This window comes from Protopterus annectens, chromosome 1.part0, assembly GCF_019279795.1.
Source record: "Protopterus annectens isolate FY-2018-M chromosome 1.part0, PAN1.0, whole genome shotgun sequence".
In the NCBI taxonomy this organism is placed as follows: Eukaryota; Metazoa; Chordata; order Ceratodontiformes; family Protopteridae; genus Protopterus; species Protopterus annectens.
Window position 1 is genome coordinate 627033827 of NC_056725.1, and position 24288 is coordinate 627058114.

Below are 24288 nucleotides of genomic sequence, written 5' to 3' on the forward strand. Positions count from 1 at the left end.
GATGGGTTTGCCAACTGGCTTGCTGACAGAGCCCAGACTGTAAAAGTAGCTGACTCCAAATCCAGCTCCAGACAAGTGACAAGTGGAGTACCTCAGGGTTCAGTCCTGGGACCGCTCTTATTTGGCATTTACTTCTCTGAAGTACAGGCCAACACTAAGGGACTCTGGATAACAAAGTTTGCAGATGACTGCAAACTGGGAGCCATAATTGAATCCCCAAATGATGTGGATATTCTACAAAAGGGCCTTACAGAAACAGATGATTGGTGCCAGAGCCATGGGCTCAAACTTAATGCCAAGAAATGTATAGTTATCTCCTTTAGGAAAAACCATGTACCCATGAATTACCACATAGGTGGCAGCACACTAAACACTGAAAGTGTGATGAAAGACTTAGGGACACAGGTGGACAGTGGTCTCACCTTCAATAACCACATCGCCGCAACAGTCAGGAAATCCTTCTATGTGGCATACTTCATCACTAAGAGCTTTTCATTCAGAAAAAAGGAGGTCACTGTCCCACTGTACTCATCCCTCATTAGACCCATTATAGAGTACAACGCCCTGTTTGGTATGTACCTCACAAGACATCTGCAACAGCTGGAAAGGCCCCAGAAATACCTCACTAAAAGAATCACAGGCCTAAAGCAGATGCCCTATGCTGACCTTCTAAAAAAACCTCCAGCTATACTCTGTGGCAATTCGTCTACTCAGAGGCAATCTCTGCTTAACATACAAGGCCATGTCAAACCCTGGGCTGTTGGACATGCTCCACTTAAAGAAATCCCAATCCCTCAGAGCCACATGCTCCAGGGATCTAAACCTTGTCATCACAATGAAGACAACATGCTGGAGGGATAGGTTCCTGACCCAGAGACTCCCCATACTCTGGAATAGACTGCCTATACATGTCAAGAAGAGCGCCTCCTTGACCCTCTTCAAAAGGAACCTTGATGATTGGATGGGAGATAGGAAATTCACACCGGAGATCACATCAGTCACCATGCTAGACAGGAATCCAGGGAAGTAAATATTGTGGGAAGAAATATCCAGGGAATTGTTATGGCTAAGCTTGTATAGGCCCTAGGGCTGATAGCCTAGTATGAACCTATGAACCTATGAACCAAGCATTTTTGTTGGAGAGCAAGTACCTCTTTTCCCTGAGTTTATACAAAACAGTTCCATGATTGCACAAACATAAATAAGAGAAAAATATCCCAAAACAAAGCAATCACTGTTGGTGCACATTAAGGACATCACATTGGCAGTGATTTCCTTTGGAAAACAGTGACTGGTGCTCTGTCCTTTGGTGTCTTGTGATCTGGGCAGCTGATACAAGCAATTTGGTCTCGGTCATCAATAAATACACCTCTCACTAATGTGACATGCAATTAGAAAATAAAATATGTAGAGCTGATCCACTGTTGTTAGGAAGATACACATCGCTAAATCTTACATTATAGGGAAGACACACTCCAGCTTTTTTAGTCAAGATATATGGCAGCTATAGTCTTATGGGAAAAATGCCTTCATGGAATAAATTTCAAGACATAAAAAATAATTTGGACCTGATGTAAGCAGTGACATCTGTTACATTCATAAAATGTCATAAAAATAAGCTTTGGTGTGCATACGAGTCACAAAAGTTGGAAAACTTCCAGTATAAGACGTTTGTTTCTAAATGATGTTCAATATTTTTTCCAGACTTTTAGAATGGCCTGTTATGATGTGATTGGAGTAAAATAAAGGGTGACAGAATGGCTACATACTTAGTGAAGGTGAATTTCTCATTTGAAACATAAAATAACTATCAGAATGTCAATGGTAATATAACCTGGGCAATGCGACTGGTCTCAAGCATGCGGTTTAGAAAATACATTGTCACGTCATGAAGTTACACAAGTATAGACATTAAAATATTTTCTTCATGATGTTTAAAGAAGGCTGAAAATAGTCGCTAACTGTTGTGTTTCTGTACAAACCACAGGTGGCCTTTTGTCTCATACTATTTCATGTAGACAAGTAGTACAAATTGCTTACCAGACCTCGCAACTGTACCTATTTTGGAGGAATGTTCCTATTTTCATGTATGATTTGCTCCTTCACGTAATGTACCTCTTTCTGGAGGTGTTGTTCTGTTTTTTCAGGCATAAGTTGCAACTCCACAGAATTTTCTGTACCTCCCTCACACGCAATTTTGATGCAAAAGTGTTTCTAAAGGCTGTAAAATGCTGCTATGAACCAGAATTAAAGTAGTACAATGCAGGCCCAGAGCAATGACGCTTCCAGTTTTCTGCAACTTGTATTCAGCTTAAAATTCTAAGCATCCATCTTGTGATTCAAGAAAGAAGTGATGTAGTACAATATTTAGAAACTAAACTTCTTGCACAGGAGTGGTTAATGGTACCCATAGCTAGTCATGAATTGTATTTATAGAAATGGGTGTGCAGAAATTAAAGTGCATATACATACAGTGTTTACTCAGTTATGGAAATAGGTTCACACTATTTGAAGTATATCTAAATGTGTACATTCCTTTTATTTTGTGGCATAATTCTGAATACTGCAATAACTTGTTTGTCTAGAGATAATCTGGAACATAGCAGTTTATGTCTGAAACTATTTCTTCTCCATGAGATAGTTTTCCTTAAACACCAAGAAGAACAGAAGCCCCACAATTGAAAAAGCTTAGTGCTAGACATGAGAGAAAAAAATCTGAATTCTCTGTCTTCTGCTTAGTTGACAATAAAATGCATATATAAACACAACAGTACTTATAGTTGTTACTGTTAGTTGCAAAGAAATATATGCAACTTGTCCAATGTATTCTTAAATATAAGCACAGGGACTAAAAACTGTAAAACAGTATATGGAATTAACCCATTTCTTTTTTAAGTTTTATATATGTTGATGGAGCTAGTCCACCTAAGCCTATGGCCTATTTTCAGAGAAGACCCAAAGTATTTTTTATACTATGTGAAACTTGGATAAGCTGACTTGGAATGCTCCTACTATGCATATTTACTTTTGAAATGATGAGAAGAATTTAAAATTCCTACTCTGTATATGTGAATACTTGAGTACAAATCTATCAATCCTTACAATGGGCTTGAATAAAAGTGTGTAAAAGATATGCATTGGCTTAATATATATTTATAATTTATTACTAGTGTACTTGACTGTAAGCATCACCATGCAATCATCATCACTCCACGATCAAAAAGGTGCCCCTACAAAAAATGCCTGGATGTTCAGGGTTGTGTACTATTATTTCATCCTGATGAAAGCTACACAACAGAGACTGATCACGTGTTAAAAATCCTAACTAGCTAGACTATTGCTCTGCTGAATACAGTATGAATATAAACAACCCACTATCCTGCTCTCCAGAGTGCATCCACCTCAGCAGCACCTTAAATGGCTGTAACAAACCCCTTGTGGTAAAGTGACAGGATAACTTTATTGTCCATTCTCGGTCACATACCTGGGGGTAGTGCTACTATTATAACACTTTCAAGAAGCAAATTAATATGTTGAGCTTTCATCTTTGCATGTTCTGTTATAACATTGGCATGGCTGTGACATTCTTTGCTTAGATGTCATGTCTGCAAACATTTGAAAGAATGTCAGCATGCCTCTGTTGCGTTATTTTCTGACTAAAATGCTGTACGAAGGGTGGGCAAATGAGACACGTCCCTGGGTCCCACCCTATGAGGACTGCTGAAAGCCTGACAGCTTATAACATGTCATTTAGGTACCATGATCACAATCACTAATTTGGGACCATTCCTAGCTCTTTTGTAGTTTATTAAACAAGGTTAAACTTTAAGTCTGCTCTTCAATTTTTCCCTTAGAACTGTTCTACTTGCAATCTAAACAGCCTATACTCTATCTGAAAAGCTCAGCACTTGCTCCTTAAGCATTTTTTATACAGGTAAAGCACTCTTAAACAAACGAAAGTACTTCATTCACCTAAATTCTGTTGAGTACCCATTTCCCTATAAGTCCTTTCTGACTCAGTTACACAGCAATCTTTTTCACTATTTCTAGCATGTCGAAGGGTCAGTTGCTCCTGTTCAGCTGGTGAATCTAGAATCTTGAGGCAATGTTACAATTGCCTCATGTACACAGACAACCCTCTCCTCCTCCCAACAAATACAAATATAGATGCAACTATATAGCCAAACTGGAGGCTGAGATCTCTCAATTCAGTACTGGCAAGACCAGTCAGGAGGAGAAGGTAACCACGCACACCACAAACCCAGTCTCACATAGAACTATCACAACTGCAAACCAAACACATAAACATGCAAAATGATTAAAAATCTACCAAAACAACAGAGGCCTCCAAAGCAGACACCCAAACAGCCACCACCTCAAGACATAGCACATGCAACACATAGTTCACAAAGTCAGTGTGCTAAACAGTCACAGCCCTTAAGGCCAAACAACATGCCAGACACACTTGTAATAGGTGACTCCATAGTCAGGCACACTGATGTCCCACTCACCAGACTGAATAAGGAGAGGGTCACAGTAAGCTGCCTGTCGGCACTCAGGTCACTCCACAGCAAGTACAAATATGACTCAGTCATTGTACATGCCGTCCTGGACTACATGAAAAGAGACATAGAGGAGCTCTCTGATTATGTAGCCCAGGCCTGACCCTGAGCAGCATCTTACCCTCACCAAGAATGATGCCACAGTACAAAGACAAAATGATCAGTTTTAACAATTGGCTTAATTACTGGTGTCATTCTAAGGGGATCCAATGTCTGTCTGCTTGGGATGACATGCTTGACAAAAGGGATGGCTTGCACCTGTCACCCCTGGGCTTCCGGATATTGGCCAAGGCTCTTGCCACTCCCATAGTGCCTTTTTTAGGAAAGGCTCAAATGACAAACCTACCTCCCTAGAAAACACAAGTGGAAAAAAACTAAAGGTAATGCTGCTCAATGCCAGAAGTCTAAACCTCAAGCTGCGCCCCCTCAGTATGGAGAACATTGATGTCTGTGCAGTGACTGAAACCTGGTTCAAGGCTCCTGAGAGCACCCCAGCACTATCAGGTTTTACCTCATATCATGCTTTCCGGCCCCAAAACTTGGACGAACCACAAAAGGAGGGGAGTATCCATTTTCATCAAAGATACCCACACCTCCAGGTTAGTGGCGCATCGGAGACTATCCAGGTGCAACTAACCATAGGCAAAACTGCCTTACAGTTTGTAGCATGCTACAGACCACCCTCTGAAACTCAGGAACCCCACACAGCCTTCCTGAAGACACTGGAGAGTATGAATGTCTCTCCAAATACCATCATTTTGGGAGACTTCAACTACCCAAACATAGACTGGGAACATTACTCAAGCTCCAACACCCTAGCCCAAAGGTTCCTAGAATTCATAAACTCAAATGCAATGGAACAACTAGTCACCATTCCCACAAGAGGAGACAAAATACTAGACCTGATCATCACAAACATGAGGACAAAATGCTCCACACCGGAAGTACATCCCTCCTTGATAAGATCAGACCATAAATTAATCTCACTGGAAATCCACATCCTGCCCCCACCCCCTGCACAAAAGACCACAGTGAAGAACTTCTCAAAAGCAAACTTCACACTTCTTAAGACTGAAGTGGTATCTTTTAAGGCCCCTGGGCCAGTGGAAACCACAACCCACACTGCTGAATCCTTTGCAAATGCCTTCTATGGGCACCTTCAAGAATGCATGGATCATGCAATCCCAAATAAAACCAAGACCCATTCCCCCAAAGGCAGGCACCCAGTCTGGTGGACCCCTGCCATAAACAAACTTTACAACAGGAGGAGGAAGCTCCTACATGACAGAGCAAAATCCCTAAAAGGGAAGGCATCTCTGATCAGTACTAGCAAAAAACTACGATCACTCATAAAATCATCCAATGCCAACTTTGAGAGAAAAAAAGACACAAAAGACAATCACAAGGCCTTCTTTAGCTATGTTAGAAACCTGGGTGGAAACTCCCAGATATGCTCAGAGTTAGTCCAAAATGACACAAAATACACTGAACCCACTGACATTGCCAAAATTCTGGCAGACAGGTTCAGTGCAAATTTCTCCTCCTCTCCCCAAAAGGAGAAATAACTATCCCAGCAGAGTGTAGCCTCCCTAACATCTCAGATGCCCAGGTGAGTCTAAAGCTAAAAACACAGCATCAATGGGACCAGATGGTGTCCCGGGCTGTGTGCTACATGAGCTCTAAAAGGAACTAAACCCACACATAAGGCTGCTGTTTAATCTTAGCCTTACTACAGGATCCCAAAGAGTGGCAACAGTGGTCCCACTTCACAAAGGCGGTGCTTCTACGGACCCTGTAAATTATAAGCTTGATGAGCTTGGTCTGCAAAGCTATGGAGAGGATCATTATGGAACTCATAAACAAAGACATTGGGGACCTACAGACATTGGATCCTACCCAATTTGGCTTTGTCAAGGGCAGATCCTGCCTTTTGAACTTGGTTGACTTTTTTGAAACAGTCACTAAGGCCATTGATGAGGGTAAGGCAGTTCACACAGCCTACCTTGACCTTGCAAAAGCCTTTGACACAATACCCCATCATAGACAAACTCACCAGCTTAAATGTAAACCCATATGTCACAAGATGGGTTGCAAACTGGCTCAAGGACAGAACCCACAGGGTCAGAGTTGCTGGAGCTATGTCAGACTCTAAGCGCGGTGTCCCACAGGGCTCAGTCCTGGGACCCTCTTATTCGGCATTTATTTTTCCGAGGTACAGGCAAACATAGGAGGATTGTGACAAAGTTCGCAGATGACTGCAAACTGGGTGCCATAATTGATACTCCAGCAGACACAAACATCCTTCAGAGAGGCCTCATAGAAACGTATAATTGGTGCCAGAGCCATGGCCTTAAGCTGAACGCCAAAAAATGTATAGTCATACCCTTTGGAAAATAATCCATTAAGTACGGAAGAGGTAATTAGGGACCTAGGGACCCAGGTTGACAGTAACCTCTCATTTGACACTCACATTGCCAAAGTGGTTAGGAAGACCTTCTATACTGCCCACCTTATCATGAAGGGTTTCACATCTAGATCAAGAGAGGTCATTGTGCCCTGTACTCTTCTCTTATCAGGCCAATGATTGAGTACAATGCCCGTTTGGGATGTATCTCACCCGACACCTGCAGCAGTTGGAAAGACCCCAAAAGTTCCTCACCAAGAGGATAAAGGGTCTTAAACATATGCCATATGCTGCCCGACTGAAAAAAACTCCAGCTCTATTCTACTGAGAGGTGATCTGTGCCTGACGTACAAGGCCATGTCCAATCCTGAATTAATGGACATGCTCCACCTCAGAAAATCCAAATCCATCAGAGCCACGAGAACAAGTGACTTAAACCTCAACACAGAAATAAATAGAATGTGCTGGAGGGACAGATTCATAACCCAGAGGCTCCCTACACTCTGGAACAGAATCCCAGTCCATGTTAGGCAGAGCCCCTCACTGACTCTATTCAAGAGAAAAGTGGATGGGAGATCGGTCATCTCTGTGTCACTACTAGACAGAGGCATAGTAAACTAAACCCTAAAAGGGCGTAGTATTCTCATCCTAAGGGGTGGTGTAAGCCACATACCCTCTGGCTAGGCTTATAAATGCCCTAGGGCAGATAGCCTAGTACTAACCTATGAACCTATGAACCTATGACAGCTTGTAAACTGTCGAGCTGCTAAACTTCTGTTATTTTGTAAAAGTATTTTTTTGTAAAACTACCTTTAAAAAATATCTGAAATTGTTTTCTGTTAGACAGTTTGCAATCTTTTCAGCTTCCTTTATAAAATAACATGTCTGACATTTAGTTCGCAAAGTATCTAATAAAAGATCACAAATGCAACTCCTTAATGACAGTCTGTAAGCTGCCAAATATTTTTTCTTTTTTTATATTTTTGACAAGGAGGCAAATGGATGCGTTGCCCAAGGTACCAAATATCCTTCCTATAGCCCTGTCTGATTTGCACTCCAACCCATAAAAAGTCATATTTGCCTGTTGCGTGTCCAGCAATACTTAAGTTTCCTGCTCTTTGAAACTGAGCTTTCTCTTTCATGTGCTCACTTCAAGAAAGGGACATCATTTGAGGCAATACTTAATAGAGAAAAAAAATACGGATTCATATTACATTATCTAAAGATAATGTAATCAAATGCTCAAAACATCGAAACGTTTGCATATCGAAGCTTTTATTGTGGGGGGGGGCTGCACCCCCCCCGCTAAATATATATTCCAACTCCGAGATCGCACTACAGTGAGGAAAGGACAGATATCCCAATCTTCATTGTAATGTGATCCCACAATGCGATCTTCAAAATCTGCCCATTTCGAAGTTCTGAGCGTTCGATTACGTTATCTTTCGATAATGTAATAGGAACCCAGAAAATACAATGGGTTGCAAACATAGCCCTGAAATAATAATAATTGTTTTTGTAGATGCCTTTCATAAGGTAATGAAAGCTGCCTCTTTAAACAGACCTAACCTTTCAAAGCAACACATAAGTTATTGGTATACGCAAACTTATATTTTAGTAAGAGGAGTGAAATACTGGGGAAGTAATGTTACCGAGCATGACCTTACATTAAAAGAGCAGCAGTATCACTCGCAAAATAGCACTGCCAGTAGCACATGATGAAGTCTCTGAGCTATTACTTAGCTTCTTCCTGGAATGCATGGTTTGATTCCATTTGCCTACTCTGTGGCCCACAGTATGTCACATAGCCAAACAGTTCCCAGATCACACCTTAAAAGGGACCTTGTGGCAAATAAGTTCATAGGCAAGTTCTAGGCTAGTTGCCCATGCAGACCATTTTAAGCTTAGTCAGTTTCCCTAAAATAAACAAACAAACAAAGAAACAAACAAACAAACAAACAAATGAACGAACAAACAAACAAATAAATAAATAAATAAATACATGGGAGATTGATGCTCCACACCAGTGGTCACCACTCATTGGTCAGATCAGACCATAAGCTAATCACCCTTGACATCCACATCCCACCCCCACCCCCCTTTAAGGAAACCTCCTGAAAAAAACTTCTCCAAAGCCAACTTTATGCTTCTCAAGTCAGAAGTAACAAACTTCATGACACCCATGCAGATGGGAACTGGAAGTTAAACTGCTGAATCCTACACTAAGGTGCTGTAGGAGCACATTCACTCGTGCATGGACCGAGCCATCCCAAATAGAATCAAAACACTGTCCTCTAAAAAAAGGAAACCAATCTGGTGGTCTCTTGCCATAAGCAAGCTGTACAATAGAAGGAAGAAACTGTTGCAGAAAAGAGGAACAACCCAGGATTCAAAAAACTCCCTCACCAGCCACAGTAGAAAGCTGAGATCCCTCATAAAATCTTCCAAAGCTAGTTACAAAAACAAAATTGCAAAAGATTCCAAAGACAACCACAAGGCATTCTATAGCTATGTCACAAATCTAAATGCCAATACTCAGATCTGGTCTGAGCTACAGCAGAATGGCACTAAATATACTGATCCCAAGGATATTGCCAATATCTTGGCAGAGAAATTCAGTGCCAGCTTCACCCCCCTCTCACTCCCTAAAGGGCCTATCTCAATACCGAAAGAATGCCAAATTTCGGTAATCATGGACACTCAGGTAAAAAACTCACTCTCCAAAGCCAGGAATACAGCATCCATGGGACCAGACGACATCCTGGGCTGTGTACTGCATGAACTACAAAACGAACTAGCACCTCACCTATGTGTCATGTTTAATCATAACCTCACCTCAGGCTTCATACCCACAGAGTGGCACACAGCTACAGTCATCCCACTCTACAAGGAGGGATCCACTTTGGATCCCAGGAACTACCGTCCCATCAGTCTGATGAGCCTGATCTGCAAGGTCATGGAACGTATTATCATGGAACTTATAAACAAAGACATTGGCAACCTTCAAACACTGGACCTCATCCAGTTTGGGTTCGTGAAGGGCCAGTCTTGCCTTCTGAACCTGATTGACTTCTTCGAATCAATCTCCAGAGCCGTGGGCGAGGGTAAGGTGGTTCACACAGCCTACTTGGACCTCACCATGCCTTTCAACACTATCCCCAACTCTGGAATCATAGATAAACTTACTAAGCGGGCATTAATCCCTACATCACTCGATGGGTTGCAAACTGGCTTACTGACAGAACACGCACTGTAAAAGTATCAGACTCCAAATCCAGCTCCAGACAAGTGACAAGTGGTGTACCACAGGTTTCTGTCCTTGGACTAGTCTTTTTGGCATCTGCTTTTCTGAAGCACAGGCCAACACTAAGGGATTCTGGCTTACAATGTTCGCAGATAACTGTAAGCTGGGAGCCATTATTGTATCCCCAAATGATGTGGATATACTACAAAAGGGCCTTACCGAAACAGATGCCTGGTGCCAGAGCCATGGGCTCAAGCTAAATGCCAAAAAATCTATAGTTGTCCCCTTTGGGAAAAAACACATACCTGTGAACTACCACATAGGTGGCAGTACACTAAACACCAAAAGTGTGATAAAAGACCTAGGGACAAAGGTGGACAGTGGTCTCACCTTTGATAACCACATAGCCACAACAGTTAAAAAAATCCTTCTATGTGGCACATCTCATCACTAAAGGCTTTTCATCCACAGAAAAGGAGGTCATTGCCCCTCTGTACTCATCCCTCATTAGACCCATTATAGAATACAGTGCCCCATTTGGTATGTACCTCACAAGACATCTGCAACAACTAGAAAGGCAGCAGAAATACCTCACAAAAAGAATCACAGGCCTAAAGCAGATGCCTTATGCTGATCGTCTAAAGAAATGCCAGCTATACTCTGTCACATATTGCCTACTCAGAGGCAATCTCTGCCTAACATACAAGGCCATGTCAAACCTAGAGTTGTTGGACATGCTACACTTAAAGAAATCCCAATCCCTCTGAGCCACACTCTCCAGGGATCTTAACCTTGTCATCACGATGAATAGAACATGCTGGAGGGATAGGTTTCTGACCCAGAGACTCCTCATAATCTGGAATATGCTGCCCATACGTGTCAGGCAGAGCACCTCAATGGCCCTCTTCAAGAGGAACCTTGACGATTGGATGGGAGATAGGAAATTCACCCAGGGGTTCACATCAGTAGCCCTGCTAGACAGGGTTCCAGGAAAGTAAATATTTGTGGGAAGCAATAGCCAGGGAATCATTATGGCTTGGCTTGTATAGGCCCTAGGGTCAATAGCCTATTACTGACCTATGAACCTATGAAATAGCAGAGCCCTGTGTGGTAGCGGCTGCTTCAGATCCATACAGAAAAGTGCACTATTTGTCTTGTTTTTCATTAGAAACAACAGAAAAACAAACAGATTTAAGGGCAAGACATGAAGGTATTATTAACTGCAATGCTGAGAATCTTCTGGAAATCTGATCTCATATCTCGCTGTGTGGCATGCTTGATGAACTGCTAGCAGAGTGGCCTGTAAACGCAAACACACTCCAGGAACTCCTGCAGCTTGGAATCTTACTGGAACATGACAAAAACTGCAGAAACCTATCAAACTTGTCTAACCAGTTGATAATTGGATATGGGAAGCATATTAAAAGGAAAATATGTGAAAGGTTAAAAAAGAGAGTCTCTAGAGCAGGAATTAAGGCTAGACTGAAAATAAATCCACAAAGGCATGCACTTCCTTCCATGCTGCTGGCAAATGTATGCTCACTGGAAAGCAAAATGGACTATTTAATGCTGGATCTTTCCACACAATCTAAGGTGAGAAAGAGTTGTTTAAATGTGTTCACTGAAACTTGGCTGAACTCCAGTATAAATGATGGTACAATATATGTGGAGGTGATGTCATTATTTCATGCTGACAGAAATCAGTCTCTCTGTTGCAAATCTTGTGGAGGGGGTGTTTGTGTGTGTATCAACAACAACTGGTGTACAAACTGTGAAATAATCACCTCTCACTGCTTATAGGTTCATAGGTTCATAGGGTGATACTAGGCTATTGGCCTGGAGGCCCTCATAAGCCTAGCCAAGAATTTCACCCATATTCTCACAAAGTCAGCACCTGTTTTCCCCATCAAGCAGGGACACAGGTGGGATCACAGGGGTGTATTTTCTGTTTCCCATCTAGTTGTCAAGATTCGTCTTAAAGAGGGCTGGAGAGGTACTCTGCTTGACATGGAGAGGGAGTCTATTTCACAGATGGGGGAGTCTTTGGGATACAAATCTATCCCACCAACAAGTTCTATTAATGTCACAGTCCAGGTTGAGGCCTTGCATACGGGTTGCACAAGTGGAGTTTGACTTATGGATATGCAGCAACTCTATCAAGGCTGAGTCACCTCTGAGCAGTCTCTATGAGACTGAGTAGAGGGACAGAATCTTTAGCCTATCTGTATAGGATAGATGTTTGACACCCTGGATTTCCTGGTCAAGAACCTCTGTGGTCTCTCTTGCTGCTGTATGTGCTTGGCAAGGTACATGCCAAAGGTGGGACTGTACTCGATAATGGGTCTGATAAGGGAGGAGTACAGGGATGCTATGACCTCTTTGTTCCTGGATGAAATATCCTTACTTATGAAGTGGGCCATGTAGAAAGTCTTCCATACAATGGAGGCAACGTGGTAGTCAAAAGACAGGTTGCTACCAACCTGGGTTCCCAAGTCCCTCACAACTGATTGTGTGCTTAGTACATGGTTATTAATGTGATAATTAGTGGGGATGCCATTTTCCCCAAATGGGATAATGATGCATTTCTTGGCATTGAGTCTGACACCATGCTTCTGGTACCAGTCATTAGTTTGGATAAGGCCCTCATGGAGGATGTTCACATCAATAGGGGAATTTAAAACACTGCCCAGCCTGCAGTCATCTGCATACCTGGTAAGCAACAGACCACTGGTTTTGACTTATACCTCAGAAAAGTATATCCCAAACAATAGAGGCCCCAAGACTGATCCTTGGGGTACACCACTTGTCATGAGTCTACTACTAGAGATGGCTTTTCCTATTTTGACTGAGTGGGTTCTATCAGTGAGACAGTCAGCTACCCATCTGATAACATATGGGTTGATTCCTAGCTGGGAGAATTAATTTATTATGCCCAAGAGGGGAATAGTGTCAAAGGCTTTGGCTAGATCAAGGTAGGCAGTGTACACCATCTTCCCCTTATCTATGGCTTTGGTGACTGTTTGGAAGAAGTAGACCAAGTCTAACAGGCATGATCTCCCTTTGATAAAACCAAACTGTGTGGGGTCAAGCGTTTGGAGGTTGCCAATGTCCTTGTTTTATAAGGTCCATGATAATGCGTTTCATGGCCTTGCAAATCAGGCTAGTTAGGCTAATAGGCCTATAATTGCCTGGGTCAGTGGAGGCACCACCTTTGTGTAGAGGGATGACAGTGGCTGTCCTCCATTTGGCTGGGATGAAGATGGTGCTCAAGCATTGATTGAATAGGGTACATAATGGAGCTGAGAGCTAATGCCCGAGTTCATGTAAGATACAGCCAGGAATGTTGTTGGGTCCCATGGAGACTCTATTTTTTTGCCTTTGAGAGGGCATTAAAGACCTGCTCTCTGGTGATGAGGGGAGGGGTCAGGTGCTGGGGTTGTCCTGGTTTACTGATGGAGGGACAGAAGGGTGAAGTTTTCACTGAAACTGTCTGCCAGCATGTTGGCTATATCTGCAGCATTTGTGTATGTTATGTTACTGACTACCAGTTCAGAGCAGATTTGGGTGTTACCTTTGAGATTGTGGATGTATGTGAAGAAGGCCTTGTCATTGTCCTTAGTAGATGTGGCCAATTTGGACTTGAATTTAGCCTTAGAGGATTTCACCAGTGACCTTATTTGCTTGTTCAGACAAAGGAGAGATTACTTCCAACTTGGCACCTGCTCCTTCTTGGTCCTGGACAGCATTTTTTTCCTTTTATTATCGAGTTTGCTTATTGCTGCTGTCCACCAGACAGGTTTACTCTTCCTTGAGGAAGATGATTTGGTCCTGTCAGGTATTGCTAAGTGCATACAGCTATGTAGGTGCTCATATAGTTTTTTGGTGTCGGCTTGGACATTAGTGCTAGTCCCAAATGAAGGGAAGGTTTCTGTGAAGCTGCTTATACCTGCTCTCAGGAGATTGTAGTCAGCTTTAGAAAAGTTTTTTTGTTTGACCCTGACAAGTGGAGGGTGGGGGTCAGGGGAGATAGTGACTTTGAAGGTGATCGCTTTATGGTTGGATCTTACCAAGGAGGATGACACTGTAGAGGTGCAACAGTGGCTACTCATGTTGGTTAGGACCAGGTCCAGGATATTTTCACCTCTTGCTGTGGTGTCAACTAAATGATCCAGTGCACTTGCATTGGTGAAGTCAAGGAATCTCTGGGTGTTCATGTTTGGGCTAGAATAGGTCTTTCACTCTATGGCTGGATAGTTAAAGTCACCCAGAATCAGGGTACATGGTTGAATCTTGATGGATTCAAGTAAGTCCAGATAGGTCAAGTGGGCGGCCTGAGTCATGGTTGGGAGTCTGTAGCTAGCTATGATTTGAATAGGTGTTTTGTCAACAGTTAACTGCACTTAGAGTGTCTCCTATGCATCATATCATTTGACAAGCCTGAAGGTGTTTATGTCTTTGATAAATATTGAAACTCCATCTCCTTTGGATTTGTAGCTCTCCATTTGGGATCTGAAAGTATGGTAGGATGAGTAACCTGTTAAGGCTCGGGTGCTCTCTACAGACATGAACCAGGTTTCAGTGACTGAACAAATGTCAGCACTCTCCAAGGCAAGGAATGCTTGCCATGAATGCAGTTTCATGCTAAGACCCCCAGTGTTTAGCAGCTCAGAGAACATTGAGTTCATGTCACTAAAATGCTGACCATTCTACTTACCTATGGAATTCAATGGCATGAGCATAACAGCTATTTACATCTCCCCTGGTGCTAATACCAATGTGGCATTGAGCATTCTGTTTCTGTGAATAAATGACCTCCAGAATAAGAACCCTGAGTTTGCCCATATAATTGCAAATGATTTCAGTCAAGCTGACTTGAAATCCATATTACCCCATTACCATTAACATGTGAACTTTGCAACAAGAAGGGTGAACACTCTGGATAGGGTGTACACAAATGTAAAACTGGCCTACAAAGCAGTTCCTTATCCACATCTGGGCAATTCAGACCATCTGGGCATCATGCTGCTTCCTGCATACACACCACTGCTGAAAAGGGGCAAACCTACAACCAGACAAGTAAGGATATGGCCTGAGGGAGCAGTCTTGGCACTATAGGACTGCTTCAAATGTATTAACTGGTCAGTGATTAGAGATACAGTTGTAATCAACCACCATATTGATCTAGAGGAGAATACAGTATCTGTAATGGCCTATATTTCAAAATGTGTTGATGACGTAACAGTCATCAAATGTATCACCATGCGAGCTAATCAGAAACCCTGGCTGTCTGGTGAAGCATATGAGTTCTTAAAGGCACAAAATTCTGCATTTAAATCAAAAGACAAGGATGCCCTAAGAGAGGCCAGAGCAAATCTAAATAGAGTTATTTAGGAGGCTAAGAAGACCTATGGATGTAAAATTCAGGGATACTTATCTGACCAAAGGGACTCCAGACATCTCTGGCAAGGCATTCAAGCCATAACCAACTACAGGCCTGCATCCTCCCCATGTGATGACAACACAAAATTTCTGAAAAAAACTAAACCTACTTCAGCAGACTTGATATGGACAACAACACTGTGCCAAATAAGCTCCCTGCCAAACAGAGTGAGGAGGTGCTATTTCTAAAAACATCTGATGTTCTGAAGACCCTGAGGTGAGTAAACCCAAGAAAAACAGCTGGTCCTGCTAATACTATGGGAAAGGTTCTAACAGACTGTGCTACCCAACTGTTCACTGTACCAACAGCTGTATTCAACACATCCATGCAACTAGTCATTGCACCCAGTTGCTTCAAAAATACGACAATCATTCCCTTACCCAAAAAAATCCCAAAAGACAAACCTAAAAGATTACTGGCCAGTTGCTCTTACATCAACAGTAATCAAGTGTTTTGAGCACATGATCAAGAACCATATCTGTTCATGTCTACCTGCAACACTGGATATACTACAGTTTACTTATAGATCTAACTGCTGCATGGCTGATGCAGTGGCTATAGCACTTCATGAATCCTTGACACATCTAGAGAACAAGCATTGCTATATCAGAATACTCTTCATTGATTTAATTCACCTTTAACATTGTCATCTCCCAGAATCTGATATCAAAGCTGATCCAGCTGGACATCAACACTCCCTATGTAACTGGATACTGGAATTTCTCATCAACAGACCTCAAAAAGTTGTGTGGGAAATAACAGCTCAATCAGTATTACATTGAGCACAGGTGCCCCTCAGGGCCAAGTCCTGAGTCCTCGGCTGTTCACCTTTTTGATGCACGACTGCATGACCAAGCATGAATCCAACAAAATCATCAAGTTTGCGGATGATACCACTTTCATAGGTCTTGTCAGAAATGGCGCGGAAACAGCCTGCAGGGATGAAGTGGAGCATCTGATAGGCTGGTGTGAAAGCAACAATCTGGCCTTAAATGTAAGCAAGACCAAAGAATTAATAGTGGACTTCAGGAAGACTCAGGAGATGCATCAACCTCTGGAAATTAAGGGGTGACAGAGTCAAAAACACCAAGTTCCTGTGGGTGCACATCTCAGATGACCTATCCTGGTCGACTCATATTAGCCACACAGTGAAGAAGGCACAACAACTTCTGCACCTCCTACAGAAACTGAGGAATGCAAACCTGTCTCAGTCCATCCTCAAAGCCTTCTACAGGGAGACCATCAAAAGCATCCTCTCAAATAACATCATAGTTTGGTATGGTAATTGAAAAGCATCTGACTGCAAGGCTCTCCTGAGGATTTTGAGGACAGTGGAAAAAGTCATTGGTTCCTCACTCTCATCCATGGACGATGTGTATGAGACTTGGTGTGTGGGAAAGGCTAGGAAGATAATCAACGATCCCACTCACCTTTCCCATGGCAAGTAGTTCCCCCTTTCCTCAGCGGGCAGTATTGCAGCTTGCACTGCTTCTTCCCTCTATCCATAAGGCTGCTGAACTTGAATGCCAAGCACGACAGTGACTAATTAGATGCCGCTTACTATAAAGTGTCAGCTATAGTAATCACTCTAGCAAACTGCTTCAATAACTGGTACAGATAGCCTGATTTCTTATGCTATTACTTCCTGAATACATAATAGGCAGGAGTGAGTCACCACACCACACATGTGCAATATGGACATCAGAATATATCATACTACAACTGATGAAATGCAATATTCTAAGCAATCACAATGTGAAGTCATAGTCTTGCAGTACCTACTAGTATAATATTGTTGAATGTCTTCCTGTCCAGTTGTGGTAATTTATTGTGTTATTAATTTTTTAATTATGACTGTATTTGCATTAGTCATACTGTCATTCAAACTATGTGTTCATTGTTAAGTCTTGCACATGGACCAAAGCAATGTAATTTCGTTCAGCTTGCACTGCTGTGTTTATCTGATCGACAATAAAGTTTACTTTGACTCTGACTTTCCCTTTTTATGCTCTAATTAACTTATCCCATTTGGTTAGAGATTCATCTTACCTATCCCTTGGTTGGTAAGTATATAATATCTCTAATAAGAATAACTGGGATCATACCATAGATAATTTGAGGGGAACTGATGGATGGGATAAAGCAGTTAGGAGTGGCCTCTGTCCATTAGTAGTACAGGGGGCAGTCCTGGGGTAAATTTACTGTTTCCCATCCATAGATCCTAGTTTTATTTGAAATGAACTTATCTGGTTATGAAATAAATTAAAAAAAAATAGTTTGTTGTAAGCTATAAATTAATCTCTGATTCTTACTAAATATTCCAAATACAACATGATCATTACTGTGGGATTCCAAAGTAGTATACCGAATTAGTATGTACCAATGCCTTACTAGGTTGAATCAATATGCTATGATATTTTAATGCGGTTTGGTGTGCACACATACAAAGTGAATATAATGTTGTATCTCTTCATATGAATCTCATCTGATGTAATGTACACACTAGATATTCCTGCTTTACTGTGGTTCACATTTCTCATATTCTAAATATGATTTAAAAATTAATACAGAATCACATGATATACACAACTATCACAAACACTTGTGTATGAAATGGAAAAACAGGCAAGTTGCCAAGCTACACAGTAGAAGATCAACAGCATATGTTCCCAGTCCTATACAGACATCATGTCACCAAGTTAATACACATCTGGCTTTATCAGAATCAACTTAACTGAGAAATAGGGATGTCAAAGATCATATTAAAAGTAGGCAGGAGGGTGACTTTTTTTTTCCATCAGTCATAGCATACCATGTTTAGACTTAAGGACAGGTGCCACTATCAGCTCAGTGGTTTATATAGAAAAAGGCAGGGATCAGGCCCTGAAAAGGAACAATGGTACCTCTTAGAATAAGTGGTACCATTAGCATAAGTGCCCTTACCTATGTGATAGACAACTGGAAAGTTTCCACAATATCACAGAGGTGGTGTGAGAACATCCAACTTCAGCCAAAATGTGTATCCATCAGGCAACTCATTATATGAGTTAGTTTGGTATAATATATGATCACTAACATCCTTTTCTGTTTCAGCATGAGGGGATCTCATTGCCATTAGATGTGCACCCCTTCAGCAGGAGCAGTGCCTGAGAGAGTACCATTGTAGGTAGTGTTTTGTAAACAAATGTCATGCATGCCACCTAATAAACCTCATCAGAGAGGTGTCTCATAATCATAAAACTATGTTTATTATGGATTATCATCTCGGGTGAGTGCAACTTTCCATAGATTTCTGTAAAATGCTGATGGTCACTCATATTGGTAGCTGCCAAAGCTTGGGTCTATGTCTGTAATGTGGCCCAGCTGTATGAAGTTAGGTACTGTGTCCACATGTACAGATTATACTCTGCAAAAACTTCTCCTTACTTCCCCACTGCAGTCCCCACTTCTGGATACAATCCTAATGCAGCACCATTGCATGACATAGGGAACAGTGTACACCTGTTTTAATGACTGCAGACTGCCAATATTTTGTTATAAATCTGTACTGCAGCCTATCTGTGTGATGTTAAGTGCAGCATAAATATGTTTGTACATATTATATGCTGCAAACACTTCACTATATCGTCACTGCAGTTCCCACTTCACAATACAGTCCTGATACAACCTCTACAGACGATAGACTGACAACACTGTGCTATATATCTGTAGTGCAGTCTTAGTGCATGAATTCCGGGACAGTGTATACCTGTTGTACAGATTCTAGACTCCAAACAGTTTTGTTTACATTCCTACTGCAGCTCAATGAGATGATGCCTGCACAGTTTACATCTAGTGATATAGATTGTAAGTTTCCTAAATGTCATTGTTCACCCCTACTGTGACCAGCTTGCATAATTGCAGAGATGCTAAATACCTATAGTGCATATTACACACATCCTAATTGTAACCCTGTTGCATGATACCAGATGCATTATGCACTTGTAGTACAGACTGGATTCTGCCAAAACCATGGTGTACATCCCTACTGCACTAACAATATGTGATACCATGGCATACACCCATAACATACATTGTTAATTGCCTAAACATCCACTGCATGTCCTTACTGCAGCCATACTGCAGAATGGCAATGGCCCTTATTCCTTGTGCTATGGTAAAAAACATAGCTATAGAGTGATGACTGTTATGTTGGACAGCACAAAGAAAGTATTTATGCATTGCTAAAGCAATTCGTGTGAATTTATTTTTCACTTTAAGATACAGATGACAGCATTAACATGAGGTTACTCAAAAGACAGTCATATTGGGTACAATGTTAAAATGTCACAAGTTACATGTAAACCACTGTCACATTTAATAATGTGCATTTGTCTGGTATATCCAGCTGCATAGTAAGTTACTAAAATATGGCAGTTACTGTATATTGTAAAGACATTTGATATGTGCTAATAACATTCCTCATTGTTGTCTTACAGACTTTGAGCAGAAGGACCAGGCAGAATAACGTGATGTGACAGATGAAATGGATATGGGTATGTGGGACAAGATGTATAGGACAGTAAGGCCTCTGCAGTGCTATCTGGCAGACCTTGATGGCACAGTGGCTGCAAAAACAGGCACTCTAACATATGCAGCCTGTCATGGAGAAATGAGATGGTGCAGATGTTGCCAGATGCTAGAGGAGTTTGGGTACTAGTTGATGAATAATCTTTGTCAGTTAAAAGAGGAGTAACATATACTGCTGCACACATAGTTTATTTTGGACTGAGTGTAAAAATCTGTATAGTCCTTCTCTAGCAAGGGTATACTTTTCCATGCACTTGTTGCTGTGTGTTAATAAGTTGTGAATGTTAATGATTTTTACTTACAAACTGCATAATGATTACAGTAAGGAATAACACCCCCTTGCAGATGACATCATTTCTGGTGTGCTATGCCACAATGAAGTTTGCAGTGCAATGTTGGGCCAGTGATGGCTAGTAGATGGTATGTGTCATACTCATGCCAAGCATGTACATATGACCTTTGCATTGCCTGTAACATTGACAGAATATATAAATATCTATGTCTGTATCTATGGTTATTTATATACTTTCATTTTGCTGACCAGGTTGTGGCAGAAGGCTCATAAATATCACTTTTTAATAGGTCTCCTAGAAGTGATACAGTTCAACAAGGATAGTAACTAGGCACACAGAATAATCGTTAAAGTTGTTGTAATGCTGCTATTTGATAGCATGTATCTGCTAAAGCAAACATGCCCATCAATCTTTTACAGCAATGATCTAAACACCAAGGGCAAGGGCAAGTACTACACAGACACACACACACACACACACACACACACACACACACACACACACACACACACACACACACACACACACACACACACACACACACACACACCTCCTTTGTCCATGCTAGGGCTTCTTCAGACATATACCTCACATACTTTAATTAGAATCTTTAAAAGTTCACAAATATTAATACATCAAGCACATTCTCAAGCATACTGAAACAGTGGGAAGAAATGTCACAAGTGTAATACTCCAGTGAAAACCATTCTCTACATCAGGGAACCATACCTTCCAACCTTTTAACACAATAAATTTGGACAAAGCCAAAAATAAAGGGGGGACAAAGGCCCAAAAATAGAGACCAATTTTATATATTGCTCATATAGTTATAAAAAGTTGTTACAATAAAAGGTCTTGTGTTGCCATGCTTTTTCGGAAGAATATGAAGTCTGAAACTTAAATGTATGTTATTATTTAGTGAATTCATTGCTCACTGGTTTGCCAGTGAACCATGCATTTTATGAGAAACAGAACAAAAAATAGCAAAATCTGGACATTTAAGAACTATGTAAGGAACCAATCCTATACAGGAAAAAATGATCAAAAGGGAAACACTTGAACGTTAATTACAAGGGGATCAGTCATGTATTAAGCCAACAGGTAACGAACCAACTAAAATTTAAAAGGCCGTGTCATGTAAATGCAGTTAAGAATAGGAAATGGACCTTTTTCATGGGTAAAACTGTCATTGTTCTGCCTGGTAGAGAGTGTTAGATCACAGAAACAAGAATTAGCCTAAAAAAATTGTTTGGTATGACCTTGGATGGCTTAACTCATTAAAAGATTGAGTAGCACCCAAAACTGACATCATTTCATAAGGATGAATAGTCTGATAAGGAAAATCCTTAACAAGTTATCCAGAAATCAGTGGGAACAACTGGGAGGATTTGATATAATACCAACCTTAGAAAAGAAAAAAAAACCCAAAGTATAGTACATAAAGCATATTTCTGAAGAGGTCCTGATCTGCACAAAAGTGCTTACATTATATGGATGTTTCACATGCTGTTTTGAAAGTGTTACTCCTTGGTTTAATAGTCATGTTTTACTTATTTAGATAGTTATTTACCTTTTTGTATGGATTTGAAAAATCTAGACCATTTTCTTTAATTCTATCTATTTAAAGCTATTGATCGATAGATGGATAGGTAGATAGTTAAGCTACTTAATAGTATTCAAAAGTCATGTTCTATTGGCTTTTCCCACATCTTGCTTATTTTAGTAGGCTTTGCCTCCACACTACTCACCTGCCTCTACTCCCTCTTACTCACTGTAACAAACTCTGAGGTCACATCAACATGGGAAATCAGGTACATTTCAAAGGGACTGATCATGGTATTGATCATTAGTTGGTTACATGCACACACACACATACACACACACACACACACAGATATATATATATATATATATATATATATATATATATATATATATATATATATATATATATATATATATATATATATTAGCAGTAGCTCCTGGCTGTATGGGGGCACTGCTTGGTTTACCCACAGTTGGTGAGGTTTGGTCACAACAGCAAAGCTTGGGTGACCAAACAAAAGCCATCTCTGAGTAAATCAAGCATCATCCACACTCAGCCATGAGTTATTCGTATTTTGCAAATGTATCATTTTTGTATTCTACACTTCTGTGTTTTTCCATAAGGCAGTAGAAAAAAAAAAGTTATTTTTCAGATTTTTTTCCAATTTGCATTTAACCATTATACAGTGATAATATTTTGCAGAAGTATCTTGTGTTGTTTAAGTTTTTTAAATAAATAACTTAAGGCACTTCTTTTGTTTAATACCTAATGGCACTGATTACACAAATGGTATATTTGTCTTTAGACTGCTGTTACTCAGATAGCAGTGGTATAGCTAGTCTGAACCATTATACATTGCTTGTTTCTATTTATGTATTTATTTTTTTCTTTTTAGGATAACAGACTCCCATTGGATGTCATCTGTGCCCCTATATATTTTGCCTTTCCTTTTTTATTTCTTTAGTGTCTTTTATTTGCTGGCAATGGAAGAAGTCTGTATTTAGCTGAAACTTTTTTTAACATTTACAGTTAGCCCGAGTTCTTTCTGTTGGTAATAATGGCTTTACAATGTGAACACTGATTGCTCCGTCCAATCAGCTTGAACATATTTGAACAGGAATGATATTTTATTGTGTAAATATATATATGGTTTAATTTCACTCTGTCAAATTGAGAATTTATTGACAGGGTGAAGTGCTTGGATAATTCATTAGAAGCACTCACTCTCGAGTGCTACAGATGTTTAAAGAAGGAAGATTGGGTGATATGGGTAAGAAAGTATGGGTATGGGATTTTAATGCCAGTGGGTGGGAGCATTTGTACAAGTGTTTGTAGGTTAGGAGTAGAGTAAGGACTGGAGTAGGAGGCAGATTTAATGTTCACTGTGTGCGCTGTTCTATGTAGTGTGTGTGTGTGAGAGGGACATTTCTAGTAGTAGTGTTACAGAAAAAGGTTTTCTAAGTTAAGATGAAGAGTTATGGTTAGGGGCAGGGACAATGGTTTGGGTTAGGGCACATTAGTAAGGTGGTATGGGGGACACATCCATATATGTGTGTGTATATATATATATATATATATATATATATATATATATATATATATATATATATATATACGTGTGTGTGTGTGTGTGTGTGTGTTTGTGTGTGTGTATGTATATCCACACTTACATATGTATGAATGTTTTATTGTAAGCAATCAATGAGGATGTTTATGAGAGGAAAGAGGAAAACGAAGCACACGTATGCATGCATTATGCAGCACTACTTGCATTTATGGTTATTTCATATTTACTTCACTTTGAGTCTCATCTCAGTTTCACTTTGTCTGTCACTAAATTTTTAATCCACATATTGAGCCCTAAGCCTACCAAAAAATTCCACTGCAGTGTCCTGTACTCATTTGTTCGATGTATGAGACAACAGATCCACTGTTCTGAGGCTGTCATCTAGCAGCCATTAGAGGATTTTTCATTTAAGCCCTACCCAGTTTCCATATGTACCCACAATGGAGGATGTAATAGATAAATATCCAGGACATCATCCACTTCAGTGAGTCATATAACTACTTACAACTCCCTGCCCTTTTGTAAGTAAATACCATCCCAGCTTTTCTCCCATCTTATCAGGGTATGACTGATGGCTTGCATGCTCCTGAAACAGACATGCCCAAGTTGCTCCTCATACAGAGGTAAGTAGGCAGTACTTCATAATTCCTTTCCATCCCCAGC